The sequence below is a fragment of the Protopterus annectens genome, chromosome 1.part1 (assembly GCF_019279795.1).
Source record: "Protopterus annectens isolate FY-2018-M chromosome 1.part1, PAN1.0, whole genome shotgun sequence".
Taxonomy (NCBI): domain Eukaryota; kingdom Metazoa; phylum Chordata; order Ceratodontiformes; family Protopteridae; genus Protopterus; species Protopterus annectens.
This window is the reverse complement of record NC_056726.1, coordinates 1,851,079,140-1,851,103,783: the sequence shown is the minus strand read 5'-3', so window position 1 is coordinate 1,851,103,783 and position 24,644 is coordinate 1,851,079,140. Positions and strand designations below refer to the sequence as shown.

Sequence of the window (24,644 nt, the reverse complement as noted above, 5' to 3'; positions counted from 1 at the left end):
CACAAAACACTACCATCTGCCTTTATATTCCAGAACAAGAGCAGGCTTTGCCACTGCTGTTTTGCAGGGCATTCTGGCTCAACCCAATTCCTCCTAGTACCTACCACCCAGTGCATAGCTTTGGGATTCTACCCATCTGTGATTACTGCAGCTGTATGCACGATGAACATAGTACAGTTTTGTACCTACCATAAATGTAGATGTTCGAGTGCTAATACAGCTGCAGTACAGGTTTCCCTCCCTCCTTCCCCACTTGGTAAAGGCATGAGGCCTAGCAACCTCTTCATACTACCTGACTGGGTTATCCGGCTATGTTTTATTTGCTTGCTACCACTGATTTTGGATTATATTGCATTGCTTGTATATGTATATAAGCACTATTTAGGTATTGCCTTCCTTCTGGGGGCACCTGACATCTGGGGCAAGAAAGACTGAAGAACATGGCGTCGGCTGTGTCTTATATACTCTGGCCTCACTGACGTCAGAAGAGAAAGCGACGACAACCGACGCCGGACCAGGACTTTGGAATTCGGCCGACCGAGGGACCGCCTGACGGCAGAAAAACCCATCTGTGATTACTGCAGCTGTATTAGCACTCGAACATCTACATTTATGGTAGGTACAAAACTGTACTTTTCAGCCTTGGCATCTTCCCCTAGTACCAGATCTGTTGGTTCAGGGAGGGGGAAAGTTCCTTCATCCTCATCTTCAAACTCTGCATTTAACTGCCTGGCTAATACTTTAAATCTTTCCCAACAGGTGGTTGAAGTTCTTCATGAGGCCAGGAGGCCTAGCACAAGAAAATCCTATGCAGATAAATGGAAGAGATTTTGTTCTTGGTTGCTGGCTAAAGGAGGAAGACTCTTCTCATCCGTCTCTTTCCCTCATTCTTGACTACCTAGCAGGATTGCTTAATGGTGGACTTTCCTTTTCTTCAATTAAAATTCACGCTTCAGCAATTTCGGCTTATTGTTCTTTTGAGCAACCTGTTTTTTCCTCACCCCTTGATGAAACAGTTCCTGAGGGGAGCTAGTAATCTTCGACCTCCCAGAAGAGCTCCTACTCCTGCTTGGGATCATAATTTTATCCTGGAAAAAACTTACTCTGCCTCCCTTTGAACCAGCTGACTCTGCATATTTGAAGTTTCTATCCTGGAAAACTGTTTTCCTTTTAGCTATTACTTCAGCTAGAAGGGTATCTGAGCTGCAAGCCTTAATGGCAATAGAACCTTTCATTATTTTTCACTCAGATTGGGTTTCTCTGAGAACTAATCCCTCTTTTATGCCTAAGGTAGTTCCCAGTTTAACCCTTAACTAGTCTATTCACCTGCCTACATTTTTCAACAATCCCCAAATTAAAGGGGAAGGGATTCTGCACTCTCTTGATGTGCATAGACAGCTGAGATTTTACTTAGGACTAAATCCTTTTGAAAATCTGAACAGGTATTGGTTAGTTTTGCTCCTGGGGCTCAGGGTAACGCTATTTCAAAACAAACCTTCTCCAAATGGATTGCTCATTGTATTCACTTTTGTTAACTGCAGCATGGGAAGGTTCCCCCTCAGGGTATTAGGGCCCATTCTACTACAGCAGCCTCTACCTGTGCAGCCTTTCTGAGAGGTGTGGCCTACTAAGGACATTCTAGAAGCAGCTACTTGGTCTTTTGTCCATACTTTCACAAAGCATTACAATCTGCCTTTGTTTTATAAATCTAGGGCTGGTTTTGCCTTTGCAGTTTTGCAGGGCCTTCTTACCAACCCTTAATCTGTGATCCTTCCTCCCCCCTTTGTCTTCTTACTGGGCTTTGGGAATCAACCCATATGTGAGGACTGCAACAGTGAAACACGAAGAACATAGTACAGTTGTGTACACTTACCATAAATGTAGACATTCGAGTGTATTCACTGTAAGGCACAGACTATATATATGTATATATTTATTTTTATTTTTGTATGACATGTGTCCAGGGTGCTACCATTCCTGGGTTAGCCTTCTTTTGGGGGCTCCTGACGGTTAAAGCAAGAAAAACTGAGGAAATGGCGTCTGCTGCCTCCCTTTATACCTGACGTTCTGACATCAGTTTTACAACTGGTGGCAGCCGACGTCATATACCAAGGACTCTTCGTTTAGGACCCCTTATTTCTTTCTCTTTGCCTATACTCTGATATCAGTCATTGATAGGGAAGGCAGTGTCTAACCTGCAGTCCAATTAAGTTCTTTGAGTCTTCCCATTCTATTACCTTTCCCTCTCTAGTTATTTGATCCCAATACCTTGATTCTTTTTATTAAATTATTTTAATGTAGTTTTTGGGAAGGAGCAGGACTATACCCAAGATGAATGGGTAGCTTTCTGGCACATGAGGACATAATGCTGTTGTTAAGGAAGGTGGAGGATAATTTGACTACAGAAATTGTTTACTACTTGGGATGTAGGTATACCTTAACATCAACTAAATACTTTACAGAATTGTGCAAGGGGGAAGGATGTCAGAAGAGAAAAAAGATAAAATAGTTATTAGTAGGACAAATTTCACTGAGAATTAATCATATGAAAAGGAGAAGAAGATGGAAAACAACTTTAATAAACACATATGGGAAAAAGTGAACACGTTTGTTTACGATTAGGTATTTTCGTTTGAAGGAAATGGAAGGGATTTCTTTAAAGCATAATTTGTGCCTATGCTGAGCATAGGTATGGTATGCACTCAAGGATGCAGGGAGAGATTAAAGTATCGAATTTAGCTTTGGGGAGAGAAGACCACACAACAAAGGTAGGATGAGAAGGCAGGAAGGAGGACAGAAAAGTATATGGTAGTCCTTAAGTAGAATGTGAGGATGACTGATCCCATTAAAAAGAAGTAGATTATTAAATAGTTTATTTTTTTTTTGGGGGGGGTGATTAATCCAGAATTCAAAATTGAAAGTAAGAGCTGTAACTAAATTAATATTCAGAGTTTCCTGTACTTGAAATAGACCATATATGAGAGCGTGTGTCTAATATTTTTAACAGAGGCTTAGCAATGGTTCATCAGCAGGTAGAAAAGCAGAGATGATGGGTGAATAATTTGGCATGGGAAAACTGAAGGGAGTGTTTGAAGAACTGGGATAATATACAATCTAAAACATGATGGAGAAGGCTTCTGACTTCTTTTCAAGAAGGGAATTGCATGCTGGGCAGAGCAGAGGTACATTTGATTGGGTGTAGATTTCAGCATGATTTTAATTGAGGAAATCCATCGAATTGGAGAAAGGGAGGTTACTGTCAGCAGAGGAAGAGTTACGTAAAGTAAAAAGAAAATGGATGGTTAGACACAGGAAGGTAGATAGAAAGTGCAGAGGTGAAGGCCATTAGCTTAGACTGGTGCTTGATACAGCTGAATATTCAGAGACAGGTGAAGGATGTACAGATTTTAGTTAGGGCGATATTAGACTACTCTTCAGTGTCTATTGTCAGGAGTATAGAAAGTGAAGAAAACAGAGTAAAGACAGAGTGAAAGTAAATAAAAGCTGAAAAACAAGAAGCAGTGTTTGACATAAGAGGAAGAGAGAATACTGAGTGATAGTTGTGTTGACATGAGCAGGCTAGGTGTTATGTGGTTGAAAAGATTTGAAGGGTTGAAGAAAGACATGGAAGCAATTTAGAAGGCAGTACAAAGAAGTAGGGATAAGGAGAGAAAGTAGCACTAGAATGAAGGAGGATAGGGTGGAAAAGGCCAATTTACTTTGTAAGCGTGAAGCAATGTAAATACAAAAAAATTGACAAAGTTATTCTGTGAAGGAGGGATTTTTGATGGATACATGGAGATAGGACCAGCACATATGTAACATTGAAATACAAGAGAAGAAGGAAAAAGAAATTTGTAAACAAGCTTAGGAATAACTGAGGAGAAATAGTAACCCAGAATCAGAAGGAAATTAATGAAATTGAGGGCTTTTAAAAGATGTCTATAGCACCAAACTGGGATGGGGTGGGTAGAATTACTTAAAGTATGGTCTTAGAGAAATCTAGTAGGGAGGAACTTGACAAGCTTTTGTATCTAGAAGAAGCACTGAGGTTTATATGCAAATGTTAAAGTGGGAAGCAGAAGACCCTGATGGGTATCTGTCTAAATGTACTAGTTAGCCATGGGTGCCCGTTCAGGGAGTTATTCAGTATGTACGTACGCATGTATGTATAGTGAAGTAAGGCAACTACCACCATCCATGAAGCAGGCATGAGTAGTTAATTAACCCCGAGGAAAAAAAAAAAAAAACAATAGTTTATGAAATTTTTATGAAAACTTGTTAGCAGCTCTGCTACTAACCTCTCAACACTCTTAAAATATGCTGACGATTCCACCCTTACTACCACTGCCCACAGTATCCATAAACTTCTTTCTCTTACCTAAAACACTTTCACTTCCATTGAAACATGGCTCACTGACAACCAACTAATATTAAACCCTAAAAAAAACTCAACTTCTGCTTTTTCTTCCTAAAACACTAGCACATCATAAAACCCGTTTCTGCATCACCTCCCATAACAATACCATCATCAGATCAGAACCACACACTAAATTACTTGGGGTCACCATTGATGATGAACTAAAATTCGATATACACATCAATCAATGCATAAAAAAAACCCACCAAAAACTTGGCCTCCTGTACCGTAATCATAAATTTCTTTCTCTCTCCTCCAAACCCTCCCTAGCCACATCTCTCCCCTTATCCTGTCTTCTGTTTGCTGCACCAGTCCTTACTAGCCTCCAGGCATCTCTTCTCAGCAAAGTAGAGCAAACCTACAATAAAATAGCCAAGTTTGCCTCCAACCTGCCCTATAAATCCCACCACTGCCTTGCCCTAAAGTCTTTACAATGGCCTGAATTACCCAAGCAACTTCTCCTTCCACAATTACATCTGCCACACTTTATAACCCTACTTCCTGCCCCTCCATTTCTAATATGGTATCACTATATAACCCCTGACGTCAGCTTTGTACATCTGATAAACATCTTTTGGACATCTATAAACCCACAAAAAATATTGGAAAGTCACTTTACAAATACTCAGTAGCCCGCTCCTGGAACTTCCTCCCACATAACATAAGAAGCATCCCCCAAAGTCCCAGTTCAAACTTGAACTTAAACACTATCTACAAAATACCTGGTACTGTCCTTGTCAAGCTCCAGCCTGATTTCTACTTACACTCCTCCTAAATCTACTCCTTTTTCTCATGTATCCTTCTCTATCCTCAGTTCTTTCTCTACTCCATAGTACTAATACTACTACATACCAACACCCTGTTCTTCTAAATAAACCATTGCATCCAGTTTATCTTGCTGTTACTATATATATATATATATATATATGCACATAAACCTGTATAAAACTGTTATACTAGCTAAATAACTCTTTACATCCATACTATCTTGTTTTTACTGTACTAGTCAGACTATCTTGTTGTTACTGTTCAAGTTATACTCTGAAACCTGTATAAAGCTGTTAAATAAGTTAACTTCACTGTATTGTATATATTCTTATTATTTGCCATTTGTTGTGTAAATTTTTGCCTTGAATGAATGTAACTGGAGCTTTTCTCATAGGTTCATAGGTTCATACTAGGCTATCTGCCCAAGGGCATTTATAAGCCTAGCCCATAGTTATGTGGCTTTCGCCACCCCTTTAGTTTGAATAAAAACTATGCCTATCATTTTTCTGTGCCTCTGTCAAGCAGTGACACTGAAGTAATCCCTGGGGTATATCTGCGATCTCCCATCCATTGGTCAAGATTCCTCTTGAACAAGGCCAGCGAGGTGCTCTGCCTCACATGTACCGGGATTTTGTTCCACAGCATAGGGAGTCTCTGGGTGATGAATCTGTCCCTCCAGCACGTTCTATTTATAACCGTGTCAAGGTTTAAGTCTCCGCCCTTGTGGTTCTGAGGGATCTAGATTTTTTGCGGTGAAGCATATTCATCAAATCTGGGTTTGACATGGCCTTATATGTCAGGCACAGGTCACCTCTGAGCAAGCGGTATGAGACTGAATAAAGCTGGAGTTCTTTCAGTCGGGCAGCATAAGACATATTTTTGAGACCCTTTATCCTTTTGGTGAGGAACTTTTGGGGCCTTTCAAGCTGCATCAGGTGTCTGGTCAGATACATTCGAACGGGCATTGTACTCAATCATAGGTCTAATGAGTGATGAGTACAGGGGGACGATGACCTCCCTTGATCTAGATGTGAATCCCTTCATGATCAGGTGGGCGATATAGAAGGTTTTCCTAACTACTTTAGCAACATGAGCGTCAAACGAAAGACTACTGTCAACTTGGGTCCCCAGATCCCTGATGACTTTTTCTGTGCTCAGTGGATTGTCACCTATATGGTAGCTAGGGGTAACCTTGTTTTTCCAGAAGGGTAGGACTATGCATTTTTTGGCGTTTAACTTCAGGCCATGGCTCTGGCACCAGTTATCCGTTTCTGTGAGGCCCTTCTGGAGGATATCTGTGTCAGACTATGGCGCCCAGTTTGCAGTCATCTGCAAACTTTGTCAGCCATAACCCTCCTGTGTTTGCTTGTACTTCAGAAAAGTAGATGCCGAACAAGAGTGGACCCAGGACTGAGCCCTGTGGGACACCACTTGTGACAGGCTTTGAGTCTGACATGGCTCCAGCAACTCTGACCCTGTGGGTTCTGTCGCTTAGCCAGTTTGCAACCCATCTTGTGATGTATGGGTTTACATTCAAGCTGATGAGTTTTTCGATGATACCTGAGTGGGGTATTGTGTCAAGGCCTTTGCCAGGTCGAGGTAGGCTGTATGGACTGCCTTTCCTCATCAATGGCCTTGGTGACTGTCTCAAAAAGTCAACCAAGTTTAAGAGGCAGGATCTGCCTTTGACAAAGCCAAACTGGGTTGGATCCAAAGTCTGCAAGTTCCTTATGTCTTTATTTATGAGTTCCATTATGATCCTCTCCATGGCTTTGCAGATAAGGCTTGTCAAGCTAATGGGGCGGTAATTTCCAGGGTCTGTGGAGGCACCGCCTTATGAAGTGGGACCACAGTCGCGGCGCCACTCCTTGGGTACGTATCCTGAGGTGAGGCTAAGATTAAACAGCTGTCCTAACTGTGGGTTTAATTCCTCGTTGAGTTCATGAAGCACACAGCCGGGGACACCATCCGGTCCCATGGATGCTGTGTTTTTTGCCTTAGTGAGGGCAGTTCTCACCTGGGCGTTGGAGATGTTTGGGGGGCTAGAATCCTCTGGAATAGATATCTCTCCTTTTGGGGGGGATGGGGGGGAGAAGTTTGCACTGAACCTGTCAGCCAGTATGTTAGCAATGTGTGTAGGTTCAGTAATTTTCACATAATTTTGAACTAATGCTGAGCATATCTGGGAGTTTCCTCCTAGGTTTCTAACATAGCTAAAGAAGGCCTTATGATTGTCTTTAGAGTCCTTGGCGATTTTTCTCTCAAAATTTGCCTTTGATGATTTTATGAGAGCTCTTAGTTTTTTACTTATAATGATCAAAGGTGTCTTACCTTTCAAGGATTTTGCTCTATCTTGTAGTAGCTTCCTCCTTTTGTTGTAGAGCTTGTTTATGGCTGGGGTCCACCAGACTGGACGCTTGCCTTTGGTACAGAGAGTCTTAGTTTTGTTTGGGATTGCCTGATCCATGCAGTCCTGTAGATGCTGGTAGAAGGCATTTGTAAGTGATTCAGCGGTTTGAGTAATGTTTACCACTGGCTCAGGGGCCTTAAAGGAGACCACACTAGTTTTTAGAAGTGTGAAATCGGCTTTTGAGAAGTTTTTCACTGTGGTCTTTTTTGTTTCAAGTGGGGGCGGGATGAGGACCTCCAGCGAGATTAGTTTATGATCTGATCTCACCAGTGAGGGGTATACTTCCGGTGTTGAACATTTTGATCCCATGTTCGTGATGATGAGATCAAGTATGTTTTCACCTCTTGTGGGGATGGTGACTAGTTGTTCCATGGCATTTGAGTTTATGAACTCCAGGAATCTTTGGGTTAGAGTGTTCGGGCTTGAGTAGTGTTCCCAGTCTATATTAGGGTAGTTGAAGTCACCTAGTATGATGGTGTTTGGAGATACATTTATCCTCCAATGTTTTCAGGAAGGCCATGTGAGGTTCCTGAGTTTGAGAGGGTGGCCTGTAACATGCTACAAATTGCAGAGCAGTCTTGCCTATGGTTAATTGCACCTGGATGGTCTCCGATGCATCGTGCGTTGCCACCAGCCTTGAGGTGTGGGTGTCCTTTATGAATATGGACACCCTCCTTTCTTGGTGTTGTCCGGATTTTGGGGCCGAACGCATGATATGAGGTGAAACCTGTTAGTGCTGGGGTGCTCTCAGGAGCCTTGAACCAGGTTTCTGTCACAGCACAGACATCGATGTTCTCCATATTGAGAAGGGCCTCGAGTGCGTGCATCTTGAGATTGAGACTTCTGGCATTGAGCAGCATTACCCTTAGTTTTTTCCTTTTGGTGTTCTAGGGTGGTAGGTTTAGAATTTGAGCCTTGCCTAAAAAGGCACTATGGGGTGGCAAGAGCCTTTGCCAATATCCGAAGCCCAGGGGTGACAGGTGCAAGCCGCCCTTGCGGCAGCGTGGTTTGTCCAGCATGTCATCCCAGGCAGACAGACATTGGATCCCCTTTGAATGACACCAGAATTTAAGCCAATTATTAAAGCTGATCATCTTATCACTGTATTGTGGCATCATTCTAGGTGAAGGTAGGATACTGCTCAAGGTCAGGGTCATACCTGCCTGGGCTACATAATCAGAGAGCTCCTCGACGTCCCTTTTCATGTAGTCCAAGGAGGTACGTCTCAGGTCGTTGACACCACCAAGTGCTGTTGGATAGCTTGTGTTAGTGGTACATCCATATGGGATTATTAAAACCAACAACATGTATTAATATATTGTCTTATTGACATGTTGGAATATTTAGAATTTGTCTAGCCTTATTTTATCTGGTGGTTATTTTTCCTATGATGGATGGACCACACTTGAGTGTATGCACTCACTATTATTGTATAATCATATGATTTATTCTAAGTGCCCTCCAAACATGTTTTGTAAGCAAAAAATTTTTTAAACTGATTAGTATTCATGAGCTCAACTTTTTGATTGGCTCTTGATATGTATTTAAAGGAAGATGCAAATGAACTTGATGATATTGCTTAACACTGAAGAAGGCTGTTGGCCGAAACTAGTTTGTTATATTTATCAGAAATCAATAAATATTTTGAACTCTGTGCTGCCTTGCTGGTCTATTTGGAGCTGTCTATTTGGTTTGGACCGTGCATCCCCTCGTGCACAGGACTTGGTACATACTGAGTCATACTTGTACCTGCTGTTGAGAGACCTGAGTGCTTGCGTTATGTGGCGGATTCTAGCGCTCGACAGGCAGCTTACTGTGACCTTCTCCTTACTCAGTCTGGTGAGCGGGACGTCAGTGTGTCTGACTATGGAATCACCAATGACAAGTGTGTCTGGCATTTTGTTTGGCCTTAAGGGCTGTGACTGTTTGACACTCTGACTGTGTGGTCTATGTGTTGCATGTGTTGGGTCGTGAGGTGGTAGTTGTTTGGGTGTCTGCTTTGGTGGCCTCTGCTGTTTTGGTAAATTTTTGATCAGAGCCTCCGAGTATGTCTTTGTGTGAGTATGTGTATGATTTGAAGTTGTGATGGTACCATGTGTGACTGGGTATGTATTGTGTGTGGTTACCTTCTCCTCCTGTCTGGTCTTGCCAGTCCTATGTTGAGAGAGCTCAGCCTCCAGTTTGGCCGTATAGTTGCATCTCTCGCATGTATTTGTGTTTTGTGGGAGAAGGAGAGGATTGTTCAGGTACATGAGGCAATTGTAACAATGCCTCAATATTCCCAGGTTCACCAGTTGAGCTGGAGAGGACACTAGCAACTGATCCCTCGACATACTAGAAGTAGTAGATAAAGAACTTTCAAAGGACTCCGGGAAGTGGGTTTTAGGCTGGTGGGGTACTATCTATAATAAGAGTGCTTTATCAAGGTGCAAGTACTGTAGGAGTAAGTGCTAGGCTTTACAGATAGAGAATAGTCTACTTGGGAATCAAGTAGAGATGAACTTTTCAGTTATAGGATATGCTGGTTAGATCAGCAGTACAGTTTAGCGTGTTTTATAGCAGGGGGCTGAAGGGAGCTAGGAAGTGGCCCAAAACGACCAATGGACTACTAGTTTCTGGCTGAAACTTCACCAAATCGGACAAAAAGGCCGCTCAGTGCTTACCACTCCCACTGGTAAGCAAAGAAACTTCCCTCCTTCCTAATAAGGCAATGGATCAGTAACAGGAACTAAAAACAAAGCCCAGGGATCAGCAACTCTGAAACTGGACTACTCTAGTTCAGTAAAGTGGGAAAACAAGAGATTGTTTTGTTTTATTACAGAGATAAGGAAAAAAAAAGACAGTAAATGCTATAAATGCTGTAAATCGGCTAGCGCACTTTAGTGTGTAGCCTACAGAAACAATCTCCTCGAGTATCCACTGAAAACGGACCTCTGGCTCAGCTGGACCAACCCAGTTAACAAATGACAGTAAATAAATAAATAATTGTCCAATTTTTTTTTAAAGTGAGGATGCAGAAACACTGGCCAAGTTCTTGTTCACATAGCATCCTACCGTCTTGAAGGAACTCAGGTAGTTTTTTTATGGATGGCAGCTGATGCAGGCTTTACAGGACAGAGTTCAAAGGCTGTGGTTTAATAGTGTTTTTATTTTTTTTTTTATTTAGCATTTATAATGCATTTGATGTGTTTGAGTTGGGTTTTATAGGAGGAATAAACACCAGTGCTCCCTGTTGTAAGGGGGAGGGTGGAGGGATCAATGGTTCATACTACTGTGAATGTGAGGGGAGTATTTAGTGAATTTAGAGTGCAACAGATCTGAGTAATCCAGTCATTTTTTTCATTCTCACACACAGACACACACACACACACACACACACACACACACACACACACACATTGTATGTATGCAAATAGTTCTAGATTGTACACTGTTTGTGAAGGCAGCACCATCACAGTTCCATCTGGTCCTGACAAGGTGTCCTATAGGACAGTAGCCACAGTCAATGAAATGATGCTGCACTTACAAGCACAAGAATGAAAACTCAGTATACTAGACATGAGGCAAGAGAAACTTAGCATGCTGAAAATAGGGTAAGAGAAAACTTGAACTGCCCACATTTCTTGGATGTGTAATTGGAAAGATAGGTTGTGAAAGATAGTGAAGGACTACAGGTCATCCTGAGAACAGATATGTAAAATGCAAGTTATTTATGTCTCATTGGAAGTAGTGATCGAACCCAAATCCTGGGGTGAGAAATTAAATAGCAGATGCTAGTGTTGTATTCATGAGTTGAAACCTGTATCTGTCAACACAACGAGGATAGTGAAGGAGGAGCCCTTCATAATGTGGGAGAGTAATTTCAGCATTTTATGAAAAAGGGCATACGTGCATGAAATTCCTGAGAAAATGTAGAAGATTTCAAAGAAAGTGAAGGCATTCATTTTTCTACTTTGGGGTAACATCAAAGGGTGGGGGATTAAGCAATGCAGAATAAGTAGATGCCAAGGAAGAATAAACACCAGCGCTGCCTGTTTGAAGAGACAGGGGAGAGGTCAGTGGTTCATACCTTTGTGGATGTGAGGAGAGTATTTAGAGTGCAACAGATCTGAAACATTCATTCATCCTTTTCATTCCTCACATGTACACATATGAACACATGCAAGTATGCATAGTGTATATATACAAATAGTTGTCAGTCATACGTCAGTCATACTTCATGAATGCAGTACCATCAGATTTCCATCTACACCTGACAAGGTATCCAATAAGACAGCAGCCACACTCAATGCAATGATGCTGCACTTGCAAGCACAGTGATCCCACTCCCGTTATTATGTTACTAATCCGACAGTGCTAGGTAGCATGTTATCCCTCCAAATATAAACATAATATTGCAAAATAGGAAAGTCCCTATAAACGATGGAGTCTTATGCTGACACAACCTTGTCCATCCTCCTACAGAGATGCTGGTGAGCTCCCACCAGTATGAATCACAGTCAGGCTTGATAATGGACCAATGCGCAGTGATGTAAAGCAGCATGTGAAAGTATACTATGCCTTACCAAGCAATTATGTGTAGCCACTTAGGAAAGCATACTGCACCTGCACATGCTGCTTTACATTGCTGCTCTTTGTAAATCTACAGCATGCTCCAATATATCCTGAGCACAGGAGTGCTTATTGCCATGATTCATGTCTATGAATTCTGGTAGTCCCCAGTAGAGTACTGAACATAGTATACAAGAAACATTGATATATCTGAGCACTGTGTTCATGAATACCAGGCAAAGTAAGTAGTAATGGTCATAGTTTACACATACTGGTCGAGCTGCCACCCCTCCATTACCCCTTTGTATTATACTTTGCGCACTTTGTAAAGGCAGATATGATTTGATGAACGATACGTATGTATTTGATGATGTTGATTTTACTAAGATAATATCTAACTTAATTAATGCAAATTATTAATTTGGTGTAGTCCCTTTTACTAAGGTCAGACGTGCTTTATAAAACTTCAGATCTTTAAATGACAAAAACTGCAATTTGCAGAGTATTTTGGGGAGAGCGTCAGCCCTCTGATCATGCAAACTGCACTAGGTATTATTTATCACATTTGTGTAATTTTATATCTCATATAAACATGTGTTTATTATACTTCCTGAATGTCATTTTTTATTATTTATTTTGCAATGAATGTATTTTTGTGTTGTATATTTATACAGTTTTAGTGACAGCACAGTACAAAAAGTACTGTTTGTGGAGTGGAATGCAGACTCATCTAATGTTAATATGTTTAAACTTTATTGAAGCTGTTGTTTATTGACTTCTGAATTTTTTTTTAATTTATTTTCTTAGAAATGCAAATATTCATCAATCATACTGCCTCTGTGATGTATGGGTTCTGTGTTTTTGAACAGATCCTTATCTTCTTTCAGTCTAATTTGAGATTTATCACTTGGAAAACAGTTTTGCTTATTAGTCCAAAATCTGCAAGCTGAGTATATGAGCTGCACGGTCTATTGGTGGGCCAAACTTATGTGATTTTCCTCAAGGCTAGAGTTCTACACACTAATACTTCTTTCATGCCAAAAGTTGTTTCTGAATTTACCCTGAATCAAGCAATCAGTCTCCCAGTTTTCTTTCTGGAACCTAAAAACAAAGGAGAAAAGATTCTGCATATCCTAGATGTGTATAAGCAGTTCGGGTACTACCTTTACAGAACTAAGCCCTTCAGGAAAGCTGAATAGCACAAACAAAAAAAGAATAAAACTGATGTATGGCAAAAATCCAACTCAAACTGTATAAACAACACTGGAGTATCTAAAATGAAACTGCAGAAAATGTTTTTAAGCGTACTCAAATACTCTAGTGTGGTTTTGTACACTTAAAGCCGAATAGCTGTTTATTTCCTGTTCTGCATATAAGAGGGGTCAGCCTGGCTGTGAACAAATAATTGCTCATTGGATGTCCTCTGCTATTGTTTTTTGTTACTTCCACCATGGGTAAATCTATTCCAGGCATGGTTAGCCCACATTCCACCAGAGCCTTATCCTCTTTGATGGCATATTGGAAAAGAGTGGACTCTAGAAGCATTATAGAGGCAGCAACTTAGTCTTCTGTTCTATTCTTACCTTTACAGATCACTACAAACAAGATTCTTTTTTAAGTTCCAGAGCAGGCTTTATGAGGATCTTTCCCCAGGGGCTCTTTGATCCTTATCCTTCCTCCTCCCAGGTAGCGTGAGCTTTGGGAATCTACCCATATGCCACTGAGACATTGTTAGTGGTGAACATAGTACAGTTGTGTAAATCCTTCTTACCTGTCACAGCAGTTGTTCAAATTCACATTTCCTCAGTGCAGCATCCACTCACCATTCCCCTTATTTTGTATATAGTCTATGGTATCCAACCTTGTTGAGTTGCTGATTGGCTTTGGTTACTTGTGTTTTTGTTTTGTGGCTGCAGATTGGTTGGTTGGATTAAGGCAATTCTTGCATCTAGTCCTTCTTGGTTTGTCCTACTTAGCACTAAAGCCTGAATTACTGACTCGCTGCGATAGAGCTCAGGCTTCCCTTGATGGGAGGGTCACAGCCAGTCCCCTATCACAGAGAGTCAGAGGAGGGTATTTTAAGGTGTGGAAAGCTGCCAGTATGGGTTGGCTGTGCAGGCACAGAACCCATATGCCACTGAGGCAGTGTGAAATTTGAACATCTACTTTTGTAGGTAAGTAGGACATATGCAGTTTTGTTATATTTATTGATCTTTTGTTCATTCATCAGTTTTGGAGATTGCTTAATTTTACTCAGTACCATAGTTCGGTTGTCTGGCACTTTGGGCAGTTTCCCAGGCTGGTGCCTCCAAAAGGTAAGTACTTAAAAAAAGGTCTACTAGTACACATTAGTAGGTTCAGCACAAATGTGAATGTAATGTCATTATTTATGAATACTCATATCCTCACAGTTTCATAAATGAGTGCTGGAACTGCATTTTTACCCCCATTGACACATGCTAATTGAACGCCCTAACTGCTTGCACCTGGAGCATTTGTTCCCTTTGCCTCCTTTGTTATGGCTCTGATTTTACTAGCAGTTCAGGTATTAATTATGTATTGAATTACATTATTATTTTTAAGTGTGTATAGTTGTATTAGCTGTGAGCGTACTGCTAGAAGTGGATGTACTGGAATAGTGCCACAATATGGGTAATGAGGAGTACTTGCTACTGTGTTTGTTTGGGAGGCTGTTAATATTGGAGTTTGTGTAGAAGTATTGTTTAGTTGCTCATTTGATGGAGAAAGGAAGCAATGGAGAAAGAGAGATGGAAAATGGAATAAGCAAAATGAAGAAAAAGATAACTAGAAAGAATATAATAATATGGGTATGTGCATGACAGCTAAGTGGTTAATATCTCTTTTAGTCCTGAACTCCTGGCACTGTCTGTATGAAATGTGCTTATTCTCCCCGTTTCTCTCCCTTTGTGAGTTCTTCTGTTTCTTACTGTCTGCCATAATTTCTAAGTCAGTGAGACATTTAAAGTGCATGGATCATGGATGTTGAAAATTGGCAGTGGTGTGAATGGACATCGGTAGTACTGGCTGCAACAGTGTGGCAAAGAGGCTTGTTGCAGTGCTCCGCTGTAAGCCAAGCCTGCCATTTTTGTCATACAGAGACTTGGTTTGGCTGTAGAACCAAACTCAGTGAAGGTGATGTGAAGTGGCTAAGCATCCTAAAAGCCAGTGCTCAGTAGGAGGATGATGTTTGTTTTGTACTACAGTAATACTGCATGGTACTGTTGCATGATGTAGGCATCACTGGGGGTTGGATACAAAAAGTCTCATTTGAGTACCGACTGGAAATTCCTCGCTATCCAGGATGGCCTAAAATGAAGAGATGAACGCATATAATATGTGACTAACCTTATCAGCTTGTACTTCAGACTGTGTAATGGATACTGCATACTAGACCACATGATGTATATTCCGAACACTGACACAGGTTAGCAGCACCAGATAATTTATGTTACTATCACCGTTTTTTTCATAAGATAAATCTTCCAACTCTATGCTGAGATAGAAATTCAGATAGGATTTGATCTTTAATGGCTCAAAAAGCAAGACACAGGTCACTTCAGAGAAAATGGCAGGCCTAAGTCTAAAGAGAGTTGTACTTATCTGTTGTTAAGATAGGTGAAAAATATGCAACCTTTTATTTTTTTCTTGGTTAAAAATCACTGGGCCTTTTCTAGTTGAGAAATATGCTTATATTTGCACATACCAAAGGAGCTGTGTATTCATTGATGGGTCTGATAAGGGAATAGTACAGTGGTAGTTTTGACTTCTTTGAATTTTGAAAATATTCCCTTGGAAATTAATTGGCCAGATAGAATAATTTCCTGAGTGTGGTGGAAACATAATGATCGAATGAGAGTGAATTTTCTACATAAGTACCCAGGTTTCATACGACTATTTCTGTCTGAAAAAGCATACTATTTATAACATATGAAGTAGGAGCAGATTTTTTTTGTCAAATGTTACTGTGCTGCATTTTTGTACATTTAGCCTAAGAACATGTTCAGTGCATCAAGCATATACATACGTTGGCCATTGTTAGAGCAGTTTAGTATCAGTGGATGACCAGTTATCAGTGGTCAGCCTGCAGACATCAGTGAACTTGGTCAACCGCACTTCTGGGATACTGGCTTAGATATTTGCAAAGTAAATGCCAAACAAGTGAGGGCCCAGAACTGATCCTTGTGGTACCCCACTAGTTAAAATTGTTCATTCAGGGAAGGTACAAGTGACATTGACAGCTTGGGATCCATTGGGTAGTCAATTTGCAATTGGTGGGTAATTCAGGGGTGCTACATTATTAGTCTAATTTTTAAATAATACCAGCATAGGGGATAGTATTAAAAGCCTTGGCCATGTCAAGGTAGGTGTCATGCATAGTGTGACCACTGCCTACAACCTCTGTAGCATTCTTGAAAAAAATTTGCCAGGTGCAGGAGAAGGAACCTGCCTTTCACAAAACTAAACTGAGTGAGGACTAGATCAGTTAAGTTGCTTATGTCTGTTGATATGAATTCTGCTATGATGTGTCCCACAGTTTTGCACATAGGGCTGGCAAGGCTAATGGGACTGTAATTACCTGGGTCTATAGAGGGGGCAGCCTCATGTAGGGGAGTCATAGTGGCTGTTCTCCACTATACTATAAAAAGTTTACACATCCCTGTTAAAATGCCAGGTTTTTGTGATATAAAAAATGAGACCATAATAATTAATTTCAAAAGTTTTCCCACCTTTAATGTGACCTATAACCTGTACAATTCAATTGAAAAACAAACAAATCTCTTAGGGGAAAAATATAAAAAAGTACAATAAGCTGGTTGCATACGTGTACACACCCTTAAACTAATACTTTGTTGAAGCAACTTTAGATTTAATTACAACATTCAGTCTTCTTGGGTACACACCTGCCATCAACGAAAGAGACTCTGATTAATCCCAAATAAAGTTTGGCTGTCCTAGTAGGATTTTACTGACATTTACTCAGTTGCCTGCTGCAGCAAAAAGTCATAGTTCGCAGAGAGCTTACAAAGCATCAAAGGTATCTCATTTTTGGAAGCTATCGGTCAGGAGAAGGGTATGAAAAATTCCACAGCATTGGATATGCCATGGAACACAGTGAAGACAGTCTTCAAAAAGTGGAGAAAATATGGGACAACAGTGATGTTGCAAAGAACTGGACGTCCCTCCAAAATTGATGAAAAGACAAGACGAAAACTGTTCAGGGAGGCTGCCAAGAGACCTACTGCAACACTGAAGGAGCTGTAGTAATTTCTGTCAAATACTGGTTGTGTACTACATGTGACAACAATCCCCTGTAATCTCCATATGTCTGGGCTATGGGGTAGGTTTGCAAGACAGAAGCCTTTTCCTACACAGAAAAGACATCCAGGCCTGGCTAAAATTTGCAAAACAATGCATCACGTTTCCCAAAAGCATGTGGAAAAATGTGTTATGGTCTGATGAGAGCAAGGTTGAACTTTTTGGCCACAATTCCAAAAGGTAGTTTGGCCCAAAAACAGCACTTCGCATCACCAAAAGAACACCATCCCCACGGAGAAGCATGGTGGTGGCAGTATCATGCTTTGGGGTTGCTTTTCTTCAGCTGGAACTGGAGCTTTAGTCAAGCTGGAGGGAATTATGAACAGTTCCAAGTACCAGTCACTTTTGGCCCAAAGCCTTCAGGCGTATGCTAGAAAGCTGAAGATGAAGAGGAATTTCACCTTTCAATATGACAATGACCCCAAGCATACATCCAGATCGACAAAAGAATGGCTTCACCAGAAGAAAATTAAAGTTTTGGAATGGCCTAGCCAGAGCCCAGACCTAAATCCAATAGAAAATCTGTGGGGTGACCTGAAGAGGGCTGTGCACAAGAGATGTAGTCGCAATCTGACAGATGTGGAGCACTTTTGCAAGGAAAAGTGGGCAAATATTGCCAAGTCAAGATGTGCCATGCTGATAGACTCCTACCCAAGAAGACTAAATGTGGTAATTAAATCAAAAGGTGCTTCAACAAAGGGATTAGTTTAAGGGTGTGCACACTTATTCAACCAGCTTATTGTACATTTTTTTATTGTTTATATTTTTTCCCCTAACAGATTTGTTTGTTTTTCAATTGAATTGTACAGGTTATAGGTCACAGTAAAGGTGGAAAAAGTTTTGAAATGATTTATTGTGGTCTCATTTTTTTATATCACAAAAACCTGGCATTTAACAGGGGTGTGTAAACTCTTAATATCCACTGTAGTTGGGGGGTGAGAGCCACAGCCCCCCCACATTGGGAGGTGTGGAGCAAAGCCCCCCACTTTGCAGAGTTTTAAATTTTGTTTTGCTTGTTACAGTCGGTATGTGAGCAACTGCTTTTTTTCTGTAAGAATGTTTTCGCTTAAGCAATCATTTGGTTAATTGAGCTTTCACTTAATTGGGTTCGACAAGTAGTGATTTGCTCAATTAAGCTTTCGCTTAAATGATATAGACCCGAACATTATGAATGGAGATCACCGTACAGTGCGGAACGGGAAATTTACTGTTTTCTTCACTGTAGTGTGATCTCTGAGTACGTATATTTAAGTAGCAGGAGATGTGGGGGGTGCATGGGGGGCTTACCCACTGCAAAAACATCAAAAAAGACATTTTCTCTTATTAGATTTTTTTTTTTTTTATGTTTGATGTTTCACAACTTCAATCATCTGGTCCACAATGATGGATTGATGTAGTACAATTTTGATCCTTGGAAGTAGACCCATAAATTTATATGTATGTATATATATATATCTATATATCTATATATATATATATATATATATATATATATATATAAAGGAAACCCCTTTACACCAGAAGCTAAGCCACTTATTGAAATCAATATTTTTTTTTGTTTTATTGCTATATCATTCTCTGTGATGGTAAAATGCTTCTAAAGGCTAGGTTCATATTTACCTCAGTCATGTATTTTAAGAGATACAGCATGTCTCTCTTTATGTAGTACAGCGATGTATGTCTCAAGTTGTTTACTCCCACTGTTTGTATTACGTTAACAGGTTAAGGTGGGTGTAGTTTTTTGTTGAGGTTTTTTTATTAAAAAAATTTGTAAAATGTGACATAGGTTTCAGTGTTGATGGTAAGAAAAAACTGTATAAAGGATTCACCTGCCAAACAGTAGTGGGTGCACGTATCAGAAAAGCTGGAAATAGAAATTTAAAAAAGCTGCCATGTATAATAAATGAGAATAATGACTTTTTACCATAATGGCGACACTTACTGTATTATTTTGGAATGTGAATGGTCTTGCAGGTATAGACAAAAAAGAAAGAATATTTAATGATATTAAGAAATGCAGAGTGCAAATAGCAATACAACATGAGAGACGTTTGAAAAGAAATGAGCATGTAAATTTGATAAAGAAAGGATTTCAAGATGGATATTCAGCAGAATATCAGGGGCAAAGGAAAAGAAGAGTAGTTCTTTTAATTGCCAGAGGAGCTCCAACAGTGGTAGAAGAGGAAAAAGGTAATAATAGCAGATTTGTGGTAGTAAGGGGCTACAGGCAAGGGATTAGGATTACACTGGCATGTATTTTTATCCCACCTAATATTTCTATTATGGAGCCTAAAAAATTTTGGGGAAAAATAATCAGCTTTCAGCAAGGAATGTTATTTATAGGTGGGGAATGGAATTTGATTTGCAACAATGAGGATGTATCTGGGGTGGGCTAGAAGGAAAACTAACAAAAGGTGGGATATTTTTGAAGAACTTTTTAAAAATATTTGGTATGAAAGATGGGAACTCAGTAGTAGCAACTCTAAAATAGTTTACATAGTATTCTGCAAGGTACAATAACTAGGCTAGACTAGACAGAAATTATGCTTCACAGGAGCATATGCATTTAATTGAGAAAGTTGACACACAATCCAGTAGCTGTTTCAGATCAGGTGCCAGTTAACTACTAAGATAAAATTGAGGGTATTGAAGTTAAGATGAGACACTGACTCTTCCACACCTGCCCCTTAAGAAGCGAGGAATTTAAGGAATGGGTAGTGGAAATTATTTAGGAGTTATTAGGAAATATAAAAAGTACTCCAGAAGTTATAGCTAGTGAGTTGAATAAAACGAAAGTAGAGTTTAAAAATGAGGTAGAAATAAAAGAAAAAGAGATCTGGTTAAGAACTAACAAGAATTATTTAGAGGGGCTGACAAAGGTTAAATTATTACAGGATAAAGGGGGATCTCACTATATAAGGAAAGGTGCAATTGCAGAGTGCTAAAGACAAAATAAAGTATAATATGCATGAATTTAGAAAGATTGCTGTTAAACAACTTATCTGAAGTTCTTGTTTTCATTTCATCTTCAACCTGAGGAACCTGGATCTGGCACAAATCCGACTCGGCCTCATACTTCAGCTTCTGATCCAAGCTCCAAGCTCCTCCCCTACCCTATCCATAATGCCCCTATCTCCCTCCTCCCATCAGATCTCATTTGCCGTGCATTCAAACAACAGCATGATCTTTCAGCTCTGAGTTTCCTCAGTGGGTGAGTGAAAGTTTTTTTGTTTGTTCATCTCTTACTTCTCTGGGACTCAACCTACCACCAAGAAGGCCGGGGATGAAGAGAGACACCTCCATAAGGAGCAGGATCGGCCTAGAAAGTGGTCCCTTGACCATGCTTCCTTGGCCGAGCCCCCGGCCAAAACCCACCTGGATCCGAGCCTGGGCTCCCCTTGGCTTTAGTCGCCTCACTTCTCGCCGGAGCTGGAGGTCACTCAGGCTCAATTTCCCTTCTTGGCCTCTCCCTGGCGATACTCCAGGTCCATGTCTGTGGCGTCTTCCATCCGGTCCTGTCAGAGTCTGTCAGTAGCCGAGGTGGACAGGATGATGCAGAAATTCATCTGAGCCCAGATCCAGGTGGTAGTCCTGCCTGCTCCATCTCCATCTGGGGCTGGGGGCATACAGCCCTCTTTCTTACCGATTACTCCTTCTCCGATCCAACCCCTTTTTCGAAGTTGTTGGATTTGAGGTTCCCCAGTGTTGAGGGGTCGGCACTGATGGTTCCAGGTAGCCGACCATTGTTCTGAGTAGATTGGCCCCAATGTATTCAGAGCCGACTGACTCTTGGAGCTGAAACCAGGGCGTTAGATCCGAGGAGATAGTGTTGAATTTGAGACCTTCGGAGTCATCTCTTCTTCTGGGAGTTTTGGCGCCAGGAGGCTTAGTTCTGGCTCCTCTCTTGGCGGAGAGGGCTGCAGATCTGGCCCTGGTCATCCTGGCTTCAGGGATCTGTTTGCCTTCTGCCTTTGATGAGGTGGAGAGGGTCCTCTCGGCCCCTTTGAGACCCTTGACACTGTCATCCTTGGAGTACATCCTAGCTTCTTTTCTTTCTGGGCCAGTGTCTGACATCCTGCCCCCTCAGGGACAGCCTGTTGCCACTTTGCCCCAGGAGATTCCCTCTGGAACTCCCCAAGGCTTCCGAGTCCTCCATGGAATTGCACGTTGGGGAGCCCCCTTGGAAGCAGACATGCAAGAGGAGGCACTTGGACTCATCCGCTGGTGTCCCTCATGGAAGGTACAGACTTTTAGGAGGGGGGGTGCCCCCAATCACCCCTTGATGATGTCTCCTTTGGAGACATCATGGAAATCCCGCATCAGTGATGTGGGTGGTCTACCCAAAAGCCCAACCCAGATGAGTCGGTATTCCTGGAGGGGTTTGGCACGGGACCCTCTGCCTCCTGGGTGTCCCTTCCCAGAGATCCCCTTGTGGATTGGATTTCATCTAGGACATGGAAAGAACCGGATATGGTTGAGCCTATCCCCACGTGCCCAGACAGAGTAGTCAGCACTTCCTCAGATAGGCAGCATTGGTCAGAGGGATCCCTGGTCGATGCCATGGTGGTAGCAGTGGCCACCAAGAAAGAGCTCACACAGGAGAGCTCTACGGTCCCTCCACCAGACAGGGAGTCTTGGGCCATGGACCATTTCGGGAAATAGGCTTATGCCTCAGCCACATTTGCCTTATGTGCATTGAACTACTTGGCACATCTCGTCAGACTGCAGAGGGACCTAGCCAAAGAGGTTGCGGAGTCTGCCCCAAGCCCCATGTCTGCAGAGGAGAAAAAGGTGTTCTCCTCCTGTATGGCCACCCTTACATCAATATTGAATACTTCCAGGAGGCTCTTATCGCATGCTATTGAAGAGCCTGTAGACTGCTTTTTCAGGTGTAGCCATCAGGAGTCATGCCTGGCTCTGGTATTGTGCTTTCTCGGAGCCCTTCAAGGCGTCATTCACAAATGCCCCCTGTGATTGTTCCACCCTGTTTGGTAAAACAGTTCAAGATACCTTAGTCCAGAGTGAGAAGGACAGGAAGACTTTGTCTGCCATCAAGATCCGCTTCTCCACCCCGCAACGATCCTTCTGTAGGAATCAGCATGGGGTAAAGAAGGTGTGGTTCTGGAAATCTCAAGGCTCTTCCCAGGATGCTGAGGGTTCGCCTTCGCCCAGAGGCAGAGGGGGATATGACAGATGCCGGCCCCATGGCAGAGGGGGCCTGAGGAACCAAGGGTCTCGGGCTCCCTTCCCGGACAGGCTCTCACAGCAGCCCTGAAGGGTTGCCCGACTGCTCATCTCTGGAGGTAGTCAGTGGATGCCTATTTCTTCATCCAGTAGCCTGGGAGTCCATCACTGATGATCGTTGGGTTTTGCAGATAATATCGAGAGGATACTCGATCCACTTCCTTCATCCCCCAATCCTCCCAAACACCTCCTGAATGTTCCACCCATGCAATTGGAGCAAGCAGCCGTAGAGATTTCCAGGCTGCTCGAAAAATGAGCCATCTAGCCTGTCCACCCAGACAAATACGGATTAGGCATTTATTCCAGGTTCTTTTTAGTACCAGAGAAAACAGGGAACTTAATATTCATTCTGGATCTTTCAACCCTTAACCTGTTGGTTGCCACGATAAAATTCCACATGGTCACTATTCAATTAATTCTGCCCTTCCTGTAGATAAACGACTGGGATGTGCTCAGTGGATGCCCAAGACTCATACTATCATATCAAGATGAACAGGCGATCTCGGAGGTTCCTCCACTTACAGCTTGGAGCCAGTAATTTTCAGATCAGAGCGCTTCCCTTTGGGCTCACCAAAGTGATGGCAGTAGTGGTGTCTCACCTGCAGCTGCAGGGGTTTCAGGTCTTCACCTACCTGGATGATTGGCTCCTTTCCACTCCCTCCAGGCATCGACTGATTCAAGCCAGGGATCTTCTTCTCCAGACCGCTCAATACCTGGGCATAACCATAAATCTCAACAAATCTCAGCTGGCACCAGTGCACATTCTCGACTTCATAGGGGCTCGAATAGACACTCCCCAGGGCAAGGTGTTTCTGCAACCGGACAGATTGCTATTGCTCTGACATCATATGAGTTACATCTATCAAGCCAAACTTCCCCCAGTGGATTCAGTTCTTCAGGCATTGGGGTCCATGGCAGCCATGATCACTCTCGTTCCAGTGGTATGCTTCATATGAGAGTTCTTCAGTGGTCCTTAGCCATTCAGTGGTCCTTGCTAGACCTTCCCATGTCACATCCTGTTCGATTGTCACATACTTGCAAGGATTCCCTTCTTTGGTGGCTTCAATCCCCGTACCTTCTTCAGGGTCGTTCGTTTGTTCTTCCCTCCCCCATGACCATGGTGACTTTGGATACCTCCCTGCTCAGGTCGGGGGCATTGCATGGGAATCTTATCTTATATTGGGGATCTGATCCCCATTGTCACAAAACCATGGGATTGTGGGAGGGGGCAATCTCCACTGGCCGTTTTCTGGTGGCAGTGTACATTCAGAGAAGGTCCAATTGGCGGAGAGGCTCAGCAGGTCTACTCTGATGCCTTATGAGTGGTCTCTGAATCCTTCAGTATTGGAACAGATCTTTCGAAAGTGGGGTCAGCCTTGCTGCGATCTCTTTGCCTCTCCTTCCAGTGCGAAGTCCAGCGAGTATTTCTTTCTGAACCCCGCCTTCAGGGGGAAACCCCCTCGAGATGCTTTAGTTCATGCTTGGCCCTCCAGTCTACTGTATGCTTACCCTCTGCATTCTCTAATTTCTTTCAGAAAAGCTCGATGGCTGGGGAGCTCAGTGATCCTCATTCCCCGTTCTGGCCTTCACCAAGTTTGGTTCCTCTCTCTCTGTGGTCTCATGCAGTCTTCATTCCCCATTCTGGCCTTCACCAAGTTTGGTTCCTCTCTCTCTCTAGTCTCATGCAGTCTGTCCACCTTGGGCACTAGATCCAGTTCTGGATCTGATCACACATCCCTCCTGGATGCCTTACCCGACTTAATCAGCCTGAAGCTCATGGCTAGGCTGCTCCAGTCCCCATGATAGCAAGGACTTCTGAGCTGTGTTCTACTGTCAAGAAGATCTTGGTAATGGCTCACAATTCTTCTACACGAAAGGTTTATTCGAGTAAATGGAAGCATTTCTTGATCTGGG

The 24,644-nt window shown here is 42.1% G+C and overlaps 1 protein-coding gene across 3 annotated transcripts in view; it reads left to right on the top strand.

Annotated features, from left to right (window-relative positions):
* Positions 1–24,644, top strand: part of DAAM2 (dishevelled associated activator of morphogenesis 2) — a 3,932,565-nt gene that overhangs the window by 1,861,897 nt on the left and 2,046,024 nt on the right. The gene's annotated exons all lie outside the window — the stretch shown is intronic.